The sequence below is a fragment of the Salminus brasiliensis genome, chromosome 19 (assembly GCF_030463535.1).
Source record: "Salminus brasiliensis chromosome 19, fSalBra1.hap2, whole genome shotgun sequence".
NCBI classification, from domain to species: Eukaryota; Metazoa; Chordata; class Actinopteri; order Characiformes; family Bryconidae; genus Salminus; species Salminus brasiliensis.
In genome coordinates this window covers 12,756,376-12,770,185 of record NC_132896.1, presented here as the reverse complement: position 1 = coordinate 12,770,185, position 13,810 = coordinate 12,756,376, and positions in this window count along the sequence as shown.

The window sequence follows — 13,810 nt, the reverse complement described above, 5'->3', positions numbered from 1 at the left end:
CACTGCAATTTGCAACTATTTTTGGGGGCTCTTACAGTACAATATCTAGAACAGTATTTGTAAGCAGACTTTTTCAAGGTCAGCCCATAGAACCCTATCTTTATTTTTCAGTTATTAATCCTAATGAAGACACTATTGGGAATCCTTTGCTAACAATTAGGGTTTGCATATCTCGTGGAGTCCCAGAGGGTTCAATTTTGGGGCCTATGAAACTGATGTTAATGACGACCACAGTGTCGTTCTGGGAATGTGTGGGCTTATATACAAGGACTCCTTAAATCTTCAACCACGTCCAGGCTGATGAACACTTGCAATACCTATTACAAATGACAGTAACATGGGACCTGATGTTGACTTCTCTAACCAATGCAATCCTGATGTTTGGTTAAAAAGTCAGGCTGCTCTTTTTTACTGTACTGATTACAGTACTGTCAGCCAAAAGCAGGCTAAGAGTTCACACTGATTTACTGCAAACTATTCTAAGAGGTACAATAAACTCTTATTTTGCAACTAAAGCAATGAAGGTCTGTATTATAACTATGAAATATTCTGAAAAATTATGCATAATTTCTGTGTGATTTATTTTTCTTCACTCCAAAGGTTGAAAGACAGTAAGATGGTTAAAAGGTTTGAGGACTCCTTCTGTACACTTTAAGAAAAAAGGGTTCTATGTAGTATTGAAAATGGTTCATAAGATTTTCTAACATTAGTACAACTTTTTTTGGGCGCATACATAGATTTCTAATAGGTTCTTTGAGGTTTTCCGTCATAACGTATAACCATTTAACAAAGAAAAGAAGCATTTATTCATTTATAGAAGTTTTTGCATTTTTCTATAGTATGTAAAGCATTGTCCCATAGTAAGATCCCCTTTTTAAAGGTTTATAGGTTACTACAGTGAATGTGCTAATTGTGTTCATTGGAGCTCACAGTATAGAGCAAAGGACCATTAGTTTGACTGGTGACTTTAAGCGCTGACTTTATTGTGTGGTAAATTTAAGTAATGGCTGAAGAGTGTAGTCGTTGTCCAGTGAGTGAGAGAGATGGAGAGAGATGGAGGGAGAGAGAGAGAAAAAGAGTGAGAGAGAGAGAGCTATCCCTTCTTTCAGCAGTACTGTGAAGACATGTCTCCATTAACATAACTGCTGTGACACAACTTTGACCTTTGATCTTTCTTGGCTCCCTGATTCTCAAAGCGGAGGCCGCTCCCCTGCGCAGCCTTCCAGCCTTTAACCCCAGCCTGAACTACAGTGGAAGATTAGCTAGTGGTGACCATGTAAAATGCTGCCCCCTTTGCTGGACCAGAGTGTGCAGCAGTGAGGCCATGTGGTCTCATGACATTTCTGGGAATTTAAAAGAAGTGTGAAAGTCGCAGTCGCACTGCAGTTTGGTTAGAGAGTCAGGCTGCTCTTATTTACGGTACTGATTACAGTACCTGGCTGCATGCAGCATGTAGCTGATATGTTGATGGTACATGGCCATTGTATGTTTATTTATTTATTTTTGTACTGATTTATCTTTTTTAAAGTTTTACATTGTCCACTCTGCCTTATACAGCAACCTTTCCTGCTTAAAGTCACATCGCAAATTGAACAAAATTTGCATTAAAAACATGTGGTACAGCTTATGAATCTTGTCTAACCAATGCATGTCTGTACAAATGTATCACTTAACAGTAATGATTAAATGAGCTGAAAGGACTGTTATGAGAACTATGGTAACAAATGTGCAGCAGTAGTGCACAAGCCGCGGGGTGACTGGAACGCATGGCTTCCCTAAGCCTGAATAATGTGTGGAAACGGCCGAGCATTTGTTGTGCTGTCGGCCTGCGATTTGATAGACACTATCCGCTTACACAGACGAGCCTCTCTGTCGCTGAAGACATTCGCAACTGGTGCCAAGGCCCAATAAATCACCCAGTATCAAAGAGGCCATGTAACGCTTTCTGGATTTCAACATATGTGGAATCAGAACCTGTCTGTCAACGGGCTGAACCACTCAGGGGTGCGGGGGTGGGGCTCCGTGGCCCGTTCCCACTCTAATGTGGACCATATGTGGTCAGTGAGGACAGCCCTGCTGCACTGGGCACTACCTGCCCTCCTCGTTGGAGTTCTGTTACAACTTATTTTTTTCTGAAGTGTTCTACATGGAATACTGTAGCACTGATGCTACAATATTGCAAGTAATTTACACTCAAAAGATGTGTTAATTTAATATTTCTGACATTTTCCTTCAATCAAATGGATTGAAATAGATGGCAAAGGATCTTAACATACAGTCCTTTGTATTTGGGATGTTACTGCTCTTATTGAAGAATCAACCCGATTAGCCATTGTTTTCATTTCATTTTATATTAATGAGAATGTCATATTTTGCTACTATATTTTGAACATCAGTATGGTATATTTTGTCATTGTCAGGTTTATCATTCTTTTACTAATCATAATGCATCACTATGGTCAATTATTTGGCAACTGTTTGGTTTAGCATAGTTTTCTGGAGTCCCACAGGGATCTATTTTAGGGTCTATGGAATTGTGAATGTGAATTACAAGATTATTGAAGTGATGAGGTTAAAGAACTGAGGTGCGAGCTTTTGTACAGGGTTTAAGGAGGTGAGTTCTACCCACAAGTTTTCTATGATGTTTAGGTCAGGGCAGAGTGTCATTCTCCATGGTGGGTTTGTGGTATATGTTTAATCATTACTCTGTTTTCGAAGCCATTCCTATTTTCAGCCTCAGTCTTTCCACAGATAGTCTGACAACTGCTTCCAGGATTTGCTGGTATCCGTTTGTTGGATCCATTCTTGCCTCCACATGTGCAGTATTGCCAAAGCCACTGTTGGCAACATTACCCCAAAACATAGTAGGCCCACCCCCATGCTTCACAGTTGGCTAGGTGTTCTTTTCATGAAAAGCAGTTTCTTTATTTCTCTAAAGGTCCCTTCTGTCTGTCCACAGCCCTTTCTCCCAAACCTTTTTTTCTATTTTATTTTTCTACATTATTTGAATACAGATGCTGTCCTTCATGCTGCAGAAAAAAATGTAATGTGTAAGTTATGAATAAAATAAAACCACCTTACATTAGCGTTCATGTTTTTGTTTTTGCTAACTTTTTGGACATTTTGAGGAATGCTGTAATGTCTTAAAAAAACATCTATTTTAACTCAATACAATACAATACAGTTACAATTGTGCTTTGATCTAACTCAGTCCAGATCAAAGTACTTTTAGTCCCTTACAGAATGTTTGGGGATATTTTTTTTTGTTTTTAGAAATGGGGGTAATTGAAGCCCTCATAGCTGGTTTGTCATAGCTCACAAACCAACAGGACAACGAGAAATAAGTTCCGCACTATGTCCGAGCTGTTTCCATCAATACAATTCATTTCTGTTCTCTACAAAGTCCGACATATTATCCATAAAACCTTACAAACTGTTGTTTATTTATTGACTACCAGTATGACTTTATAGACTCTCTGCTGGTGAAGTTGTTGAGACGCTCATTTGTATCCAGCAGGATGAACATTTAACCATGTCTGGCAATGTTGTGAAGGTCCATCCATCTTGACGTTTAAGACGACCCTCGCTGTCATCTGTGGTTTTAAGTTCCCTGAGCAACTGAACCTGGCATTTGGGCCTATATATCTCTGCCTCTCTCTCTCTCTCTCTCTCTCTCTCTCTCTCTCTCTCTCTCTCTCTCTCTCTCTCTCTCTATCTCTCACTCTCTGTTGCTCTCTCTCTCTTTCTTGCTTTCTTTCTCTCTCTCTCTCCCTCCCTCGCTCCTGGATGCCCTGCTGATTTGGGTTTAAAGTTTGTGCTCCATCAAGCTTTGAGCTTTGTTTCTTTTCCTCCCCACCAAGGCAGCAATCACACTGCGCAGCCATTCTTAAATAACTTTGTCTTACAGAACTCTCATGTCAGCCGGACTGGATTTCCATCTGTCTCAGATAGGTCAGGCCTTTTTGCTGATGAGCGCCTTGAATGATTAATGTCCAGCTTGCATTTTGTCTTCATTACTCCAGTATTTTTCCCCGCTGCGTCCCGTATTCACGGCAGACTCCATTCGGTTCAAAGTGCACTACAGAGACGTCTCTAAACGTAAGACTGAAATGACCACTGACAACATAAGTGCTGTACCACAAAGAAACTGAAGTGTTTCCTCTCAGGAGTCTACTGAGAAATGGATTACTGTGCAGCCTTCCATTGATGACATATCACACTTTCACAAGGACGTCAAACTTTCATTTTTAGTAATGAACAATAAATGGTTTTCATTGTTTTCTTTGTTAGGAATAAATAAGGCTATTTTGTAGTACACTGCCTTGCAGTCAAAAGAAAGTCATCATACAAAACATCACATAAAACATTTTAGATTTATTTGTAATTTTATAATTTATTTTCAGCTTAATATTTATCTAGTAATAAATATGTAATTTTAATATTTAACATACCGATTTTCTAAAAATGTATCTGCAATGTAACCATGTTATTTTAAGTATTGCTGTGGTTATGTTTGGACCAAGCAGTCATTTCAAATCAATCAACAATTTATAGTAAAAATCAAATAATAAAAAAAAGTATTTTTTGGATTTTTAATTGTTAAAGATGAAATCACATTAGTTCAATGTGTATGTTTTTTTTAAGAAATCTAAAAAAAAATATTGTAATCTCTAGATGTTTAAATGTCTTTTAACATTTGGATTTAATATTTTACTGCACTAAGCTAACTGCCAGTGCACTGTAAGGGCTGGAGGAGTTTTGTGGTGTGGTAAACCCACAGCTGACCCTCATCTAGTGATATATCGTTCTGGACCTCAGAATACTGTAAAAACCCTGTGTGAATAACAGCCCTGGCCATAGTTGCAGAGGTAAGCTATTCTGGAAAGTTCTCTCAAACATTTACAATCACTGTTGTATGTAATTTATTTATATAACTGAACGCTTTTTCTTAAGACCTTGATAAATGTTGCGTTTGCTAGTTGATAATGACTTTTTTTTTTTTTTTTACATTAAATAGTTGTCTGTATTAGAAATATAAATACTGTAATAGCAGTTAAATCATAAAATAGATGTCATAAACAATAATTAAATTGTCTTTAGGTTGTCTAATGTAGCAAAATGGCTTTGGTTTTGGATTTTTTTCTGTTGTTGTTTTGTTTTGTTTTTTTGGTTGATATATGTCAGTATGTCAAACCTATTTTAAGCTTTACCTCATGGCATCTTTATTTATTTAGGCAAAGGAAATCCTAAAGAAATAAATGTATATTGTCTTAAACTACCTAAATAAAAATGCATTAGAAAATGTACACCAATATAAATGTTTAAAAAAGAGACTTTTAAATTGTGAAAAAAATAACACAATCATTTGTGCTACACTTCTCTCACTGCATAAGGTACAGTAATATAAAAGCAGTTTTGCTATGGCAGCTAGTGTTACATGCCATTTTATAGATCAGCTACTGCTGAGAGTGTGAATGGTAGCTGATCCATTTCCAATAAAGAGCACAGCATTAGCACACCATTCAGTATAGCTTCTGAACAGCTGCAGTTTTTAGAATTCTTTTTGTTTGCTTTCCTGCTTTTTGTGCTTATTCTTTTTTTAATTATTACTCAAAAAAGAAAACACATAATCTTTTGCAAAATATAATAATTACAAGACATTTAGTTGCTTTTGTATTTTACTTGTTTTAGTAAAAATATTAAGGTAATCAGAAAACATTTAAAATATGTTTCTACCAAAAATAATTTGGAAATCTGCAAATTTTAGACACAAATCATATTTACATTCTAAATGTTACCTATAATACAATAAATAAACTTTATTTATTTATTATATTTGCTATTAGATTTATTTTGTTAGCTATATGTTAAGTGAAGCAAATAAAGTATTATTATGCTTTACTACATGTAGAAGTGTGTTCTGTTTAGAGGATAAAAATTTATTTTACACTGAGAATCAAAAACAAATGTTATGGAAAAAGAATGTGTTATCAATGAATTACTAATGTTACTAATTAATTACTTAATGCGTCTAAGTAAATTGGGATATTCCTACTGTATCAGCACATGGTAATATGAATGCTTTCGGAAGCACAGTCAAGCCTGTTGGATTCATAAAAGCACAGCGAAGCAAGTGGAGTTTAGGAAGGGTGCGACTTTGAGAATGCCACAGATGATTATAAATGACGAGGAATTTGCAGATCTCTGGATTTTAGACTTCAGGGATTAAATGCTCGTGTTGCAGCTGACTGTGTGATAATTAATACTAACTCATAATACTGAGTGACCCAAACATGATATTACTGATATTTTAATGCCACCATGTGCAATGTTGCTAAAGCTAGCATAATACCAACATTAACTTACCTTTAACAGGCATATGGTGGGATACTGCCATTGGACTCCACTGCAAACATGTACAAAAAATAATAATAATAAACAAAACAAGATTAAGAAAGTTAATCAGCCAAACTTAATTAAACCAGTTTGCTAATGAATGCATATATATATATATATATATATATATATATATATATATATATATATATATATGTGTGTGTGTGTGTGTGTGTGTGTGTGATAATATTAATTTGTGTGTGTAATAATATTAATTTATATAATTAATAATTATTAATTTGATAATAGTCCGTGATTGTTTCCAGCCCCGTGTAAAACTATGAAGCAGTTACTGGTTAAACAGAGCCACAGTGGTTTGATTTGCACAGTCGTGGGGCAGAGAGGTGGTGCTAAAGAATTGAATTTTAAAGAAGGAGTGTGATTCAGAAAAGTGCAGACACAGCTAAGCCAGGAACACCTGGGAGTAAAGTAGAACATGACTCATAACACATACTGCTTTAAGCCTAAACAGCCTACAGCTCCCTAATGTGCTCATGATGAAGGAAATGAAGCGTGAGTGTCTCTCAAACGTCAGAATTTTTAACAAAAAAACAAAAAACTTTAACTATTGGATAAGGTGAGGTTATAGCTTTTTTTAAAAAGACCGTATCCAGTTCAGTTCTGTGAACTAGACTTAAACATAAAATCAAATTAGGACTGCACATGTGCAGTAGCACATAAATAACACAACTGCTGTCTTTCAGTATATGTCTTTTAGCAAGAATTACCACAAAATACATAGATTGGCAACTTTACAGGAAAACCCTTCATAACTTTCAATTGAAGTCAATGTAAAAAGAAATTTCATCATGAAATCTGGACACAATGGGAAATCAATTGCCAGATTCAAATTATGTTAAATAATTATAATAATAAAAATAAAAAAAAACATTTCAGATACAAGGTTTTGACTCAACACTGACAGTATTTTCAAATGAAAAATACAAATCAAACCAAAAGGGGACGCCGGGTCCTGTGTCCGCACATACATTTAGATCCATGAAAAAGTGAATCTACTGAACACTTTTCTCTATTGCTGGACTGATGTCCTCCACCCTGGTCAAGGTGATGGAAACGTGTGGTCATCGATCCCTGTCTCACCTCCTCTCTATTATCAAATGTAACATCATTATCTCTTGACCTTCGGCCGCCACTGATGGACACGGGCGACGGTGGTGCTTACACCAGCGGAAAGGGGTGGAATAGGTCATTATTATCAAATTATATCTCTCTGTCCCATCACCAGAGAATTTATCAAATGAAGTGGTCAGTCTTCTCCTCCATCTGCTCGGGCGTTCTGATGCCATTTATTGGCAGACGCATTTCCAAATAAAGAGCAATGTATCAAGATTGATGAAAAACAACTTGAGAGATTGGGAATCTGGCCCTGGATCGACACTGACATTTACAATTTTGTATCAGCACACTGTATTACAATAAATGCAAGCATGTGTATATATATATATATATATATATATATATATATATATATATATATATATATATAAACACTGTGCCCCTTTTATACTGTGCAGGGAAGAGACAGAAGTTTACTGCAGAGGGCAGTGTAGAATCCTCCTAACCTAATGAAGTATTAAACACACACCCATTCATGTTGCAGCTGCACTAAATTACTAGATTGATTAAGTCCTCTGTTGTCCACAGCTTATATTGACAATAAAATTCTATTCCTTGGAGAACGCACTACAAGATGACATGTCAAACTCTCTCTGTATATATGTCTCTCTCTCTCTCCCTCTCTCTCTCTCACACACACACACACTGGGCCAGACTGTGTCGTCTTTGTGAAGGGTGACGTGGTCTGGGCTGTAATTCCCAGAGGGCCAAGGCGATTGAGCTGGAGGTTATTGGTGCTCTGCTCCACTTCATGTAAATGACTTGCACTGTAATTGAAAAGGGAACTCTTGGGCGTGTTTACCCAGTTAATCCGTTTAAAATCATTATGGGAACCGTCAATTGGCTTGACCCAGCTGCAGCGGGACGGGCAACAATAGCCCCCGTCTCGGGAGCGAGTCGATCCGCAGCCCCAGCAGGCCAGAGGTTAATGAATGATTATTTCTCACTTTGTAACACAGCGCGATGCAGAGCTTCAAAGGCCAAAGGAGCGTCCCTCAGGAGACCAGATCTGTGGGGTAAACACAACCAGAAGAAACGGAGCATTTTTACGCACGTTCCTAGATGGTTCTTAGGTTGGCCGTATGGTTATAGAATAGGTTCTTCAAAGCAAGAGACATTGGAAGAACCATGAGAACCAATTTACACATCATTCAAGCTAAGAACCATTAGGTAGTTTTTAGTACAGTGCAAAATATAGAACAATATTGGCAAGCCAAATGATGGAAAACTGGGAGAAATCTAAAATAAAGTATATGCTATGTGTTTTACCTCAGAACCTTTCAACCTACTGCATCTACAGTACATACTGTAATTGCATAATATGCAACTGCATAAAAGAGATAAGGTCAGAGATCTAATACAGTTAGACTAATACAGCCACTACTAACTGTGCTACAGTATGAGATGCAATACTGGCAGCTAATGGAAGATGGGCTGGGATCTAGGAGAATTTTGCGAGGTGTGGCAGTGGTTCAGTACAGAACAATGACAACTCAAAAAGCCATTTGAATGAATAAATGTAGCTTTAGATACAAGGAAAATAAGGTACAGTTCAAGACAAAAACTGGGAGAAATTACAAACACCACACAAGTTCAAACTAATAACATTTTGACTAATAAGATTTTGAGGTGTGACATAATACACAATATATTGAAGTGTATTACTATATAATACATAATAATATACATTTCAAGGGCTCAATTGTGGCGGCAGTGGTTCAATTCAGAAACCATTGGAATAAATAAGTGAACTTTCAAATACAATGAAAATCTCTTGATATAAAAATATTCTTATAAAAATGGTTCTGTATAATGCCAAAAACAAAGAATCCTTTTCTTTAAAATGTTTGTTTTATGAAAGACTGAAAGCTCAAGGCATGGTCTATGTGTTACATGTCTTGTATGTACATTATGCAATTACACACTGGATATTCCTGCATGAATGTAATATGGATTGTCTCCAGCCTGCACAGAAAAAAACAACTAAATAGCTCATCCCGTACTGCTGACTTGACAGCTGTACCAGTTGTCCTTTCTGTGGTAATGATATCAGTGTAATTTTCTGAGAGAATGGGGTGTCCTTGCTTCACATCAAGAGACTAGGAAGTCTACGTTCAAGAAGTCTCTGAGAAATACACATCTGAAATAACACATTAACATTGTCTCGACGGCCCATTGTGGCAGCCTCAATGACTAATCTCTTCCGAGGTTATTGTGTGCCACCCCTACATAGCCACAATAGCAAAAAAAAAAAAAAAGGAAAAAAATGTGATATTTTCTGTACAGAGCAAGATCGTGTCCCAGACCATTGTTTTGCAGGGTTCTGTTTGATGTCGGAGTGACTTCCTGTACAATTCCTGTATGAGCCATTTGTTTGTGTCAACTTTTACTCTAAATCACTTATCACATCAAAGAGGGCCGGTCTGCCCCTGCGTGGACAATGAGGGTTGCTCCAGCGTGATGAATGACGCGGATGCAGACTGTTCCAATGCCTTCCTCCCCTGTGATGGATATTAGTGAATGCAGATTTATGCTCTCCAAAACGCAAACTCTGTAAACGGTGAGAGGGTCTGGAAAACCTGTTTGAAACAAGTACTATTATATCATGCATTGTGTTCATGGGACCTGCAGTGATATGCGACTAATTGTCTTTAGAGCAGTATATACTGTTATGTAAACTATATTACATAAGAGTACAAACTCATTACAATACTTCATCGCTATACAAATGCTTATAAGTGCTATAAAAGTGTGATACATGTGAAAAAGGGTTCTAGAAGTAGCATTGGAAAGTCTATACGAATGCATTTATTGTGTTTTTAGTATGTCATTATGATTTGGGTGAAAAAACCCTGTTATTTTGCTGTAGAGCTTGTGGACAAAACCCCAAAACCTAAAGCTCTGCTTGTTTTGGATGATTTACATCACCAACAAAACTCATAGAATCTGCATATTACAGCACAGTTTTAGCACTGTAACAAAAGCACTGCAATTGTCTTATCAAATAGTTTAGCTGTCCATTCGCAGGTTTAGCTTTTTGGAGTCTGTAAAGCTGTAAAAATAAATAAATAAAGCCAGTACTTTCCCTTTTAATGTGTGTTTAGCTCCAGGTTTGTAGTCAGATATAGCCCAGTTGGTTTTTAGGGGAGTAGATAATGCAAAAAAGAGCTGGTAAAGGGATAGCATTAGCGTTTAGCCTAATACAGATCTCGGTTTGCCATTGTGGCTTTCACAGTATTGAGCCTGTGTGGACACTGTTGCAGGAAAAGTGTTGGTGAGTGATGAGCTGTTCTGTCATGTTTACCTGTTTCGCCAGCTGTGGGCATATAAATATAATATAAATCTTGACTGTTATGTAACAGTTTTGGGGTTTTGGGATTGACCTGTTTTGGGCTCTGTGTTGTTCATTCAGTCGTTATAGTTAACAGTATTTCAGTCCCATGCATTGAAGTTTCATTATTCAACTATGACAAAACATTAGTACTGTCTGACATTTTAAAAATATAAAAATTACAATATATTTTATTTATTAAATGTTGAACATGATATTGTGAATTAATATTATTGCTCCCAGCCCACTGGTGCACAATGGTACTAAAAAGCATTGAGGCTTTTTAAGTAATGGGCACATCATTTTAATTGTAATTATATTAGAATTAAAATAATTGTATTGATGATGAAGCATGCCTAATATAACCCTCAACCCAACCTCAAATCCACACACACAATTAAACACTTATAGATTTATTGATCATTTCTTCTCACCTAATGGGCTGTGTTCCAGCACAGTTGAATCCTTCCTTTCACCTTCGAAAACTCTTCTTCTCTCCCATACCCTTCCCTCTTCACAGTAGCCTATGAAAAAAAAAGAAGCCTACAAAAAAAGGGAGCAAATAGACCATTAAATGGTTTAACACTACAAGTGTTCGCAGGCTAAGCCAAAGTCTGATGCATGAGAATTCCACTGGCCTGCAAACATTTTGACAGCTTGCCAAAGAGCTGAACAAAACTATTCTGTCTGGACTACTTGCTTGACGTCCATCTGCTGCAGTAACTTCCTAGAGAGATATTTAGGCTCTATTTATGAAAGTCCAGAGTTGAGCAATTGGAGGCGTAGCGAGCACTGTGTTCGATTTTTCAATCGTTAATAATCCAGCCTAGAGGAAATAAACCAATCTGACAAGTGTAAGCATACAAAGTGTGGAAATGATCAAACTTACATGCAAACAAAGTGACGACTGCTAGGTCCATTTAAATGGACTTCCGTGATGGCTAGAGCGAACTAGTGTGCGCCTGAGCATTAACTTCATGCCATCTGAAACGCTTTACAGTGATTGACAAAGCATGCAGTTCACTCCCACGCTCTCCGGAGAAAAATGGCCCGCTGATGCCATCAAAGCAGCCGTTAAAACCCGGCCCTACAGTAACACAATGTGCCGTGCTTTACCTCAGGACCTTTCAACCTACTGCATTTACAGTGCTTGCTGTAAACATAACTGCGTTAAAGGGAAGAGATTTAAGACTTTTTTTGCTACAGTATGCTGTGGATTACTAGCAGTATATAAGTACATCAGCTAACGGAAGATGGTGATAAGCTGTGATCTAAAGGGACAGTCTGCTGTTCAGTATCATTTAGGAAGCTGTGTCTTTTTGGCATCAGCACACACTCTGTCACGCTAAAGGATGCGATGAAGGCCACATCCCCTGGCTTTACAAATCACTGAAAAGCTCTTCACGCTCTGTCATTTCCTCATGTCTAAATCCTCTCTGGACTGGGGTAAATATAACCTGCCTGATCAAAATAAACTTATTTTAATTCCATGGGAAATGATACATGCTTTGTGAGTAGTGATGAGGTCAAATAACATCAGCATATAATGTGAGCATTATGAATTCTATTGCAGTGTTTTTTTAGATAAGATTTAGAAATCTTAATTTTATCACAGAATTCTTTTTTAGGCACAGTTTGTAATTATATGGATATTAAAAAAAAAATCCTCCCCAATTTTGGCCAATTACCCAACCCACTCATTAGAACTCCCCCCATTACATTACATAATACTCCTGACACTGGAGAGTGAGGACTGACACATGACAACTCACTATGCACAACCATCCAACACCTTTTTACAAACTGTCACTGATGCAATGCCACCGAACAATAATCACACTTGGAGGAAAGCACTCAGTTCTGATGCACTGGCTAGCAGACGCCTATAGAAGTGATGTAGGGGGAGAGAGAGAGCCATCTACCCTCCAGTGGAGAGCAAAGCCAGTTGTGCTCTCTCAGGCTCCAGCTGCTGATGGCAGGCAGCATGACCCAAAATTCAAACCGTCGATCCTCGATTCATAGTAGGATGTTCTTATCTTTAATGCACATTTTTACAGTAATTCAAAATACTGTAAAATTTCCAGAATTAACAGCATTTTGTAATTTGACATCTTTCCATTAGTCAAAGAGGTTTAGGATTTTTCATATTGGTGTGTGTATTGTGTAGTACTGAGTGTAATGGACAGCTATTGTGTTTAAATTTTAACACCATGAACCTCTGGATGACCTCAAAATTTAACATAACTACCTAGTTGTTTCATGATGTAGAAGTGGAATTTAACTAGTTAGATAGACCTGCTGACTTCTTTGTGTATAAGATGGAGCTGAGTTAATAAGAGTGTGGAAGACTTTCGAATGCCCCCTCTTTTTTTTTGTTAGAACAGAGTCAGTCAGAAGGAAGGCTCTGCACTTCTCTCAACACCACACAGGAAGTTTCAGCCACTCAGACGGACTCTGACGTCAATCAGGGATGCTCTCCAAGCCCAGCGACCACAAGCTCCTCCCTGGAGTGGCAGGGGCCGATGCCAGTGGGACAGGAAACTGGCAAAGGTGGAGCGGCTCTACCTTTCACGTGACATAAACACACTATTAAAGCACTCAAGGCCACTGAGGTGCCCACGTCCCATGTCCCCACATCCTGTCTGGAAATGACTCTTTCTCTTCCTCGTTTGGCCACAAAGCGTTTCAAGTGGGAAAATATAGTTGGTGAACGTTGTCAGTGTAATTAGTTATGAAGGCAGTGTTTAGTACAACGATTCCCAAGCAAATAAAGCCTATATGGACAAAAGTACTGGGACACTTGATCAGTCATTTTTTGTCTCAAAATCAAGGATATATATATATATATATATTCTTGTTGGAACTTCGTAACTGTCTTTACCGCCCAGAGATACTAGAATTTGTAGCATTGCTGGGAGCATTTGATTGCATTCAACGTTAGTAAGT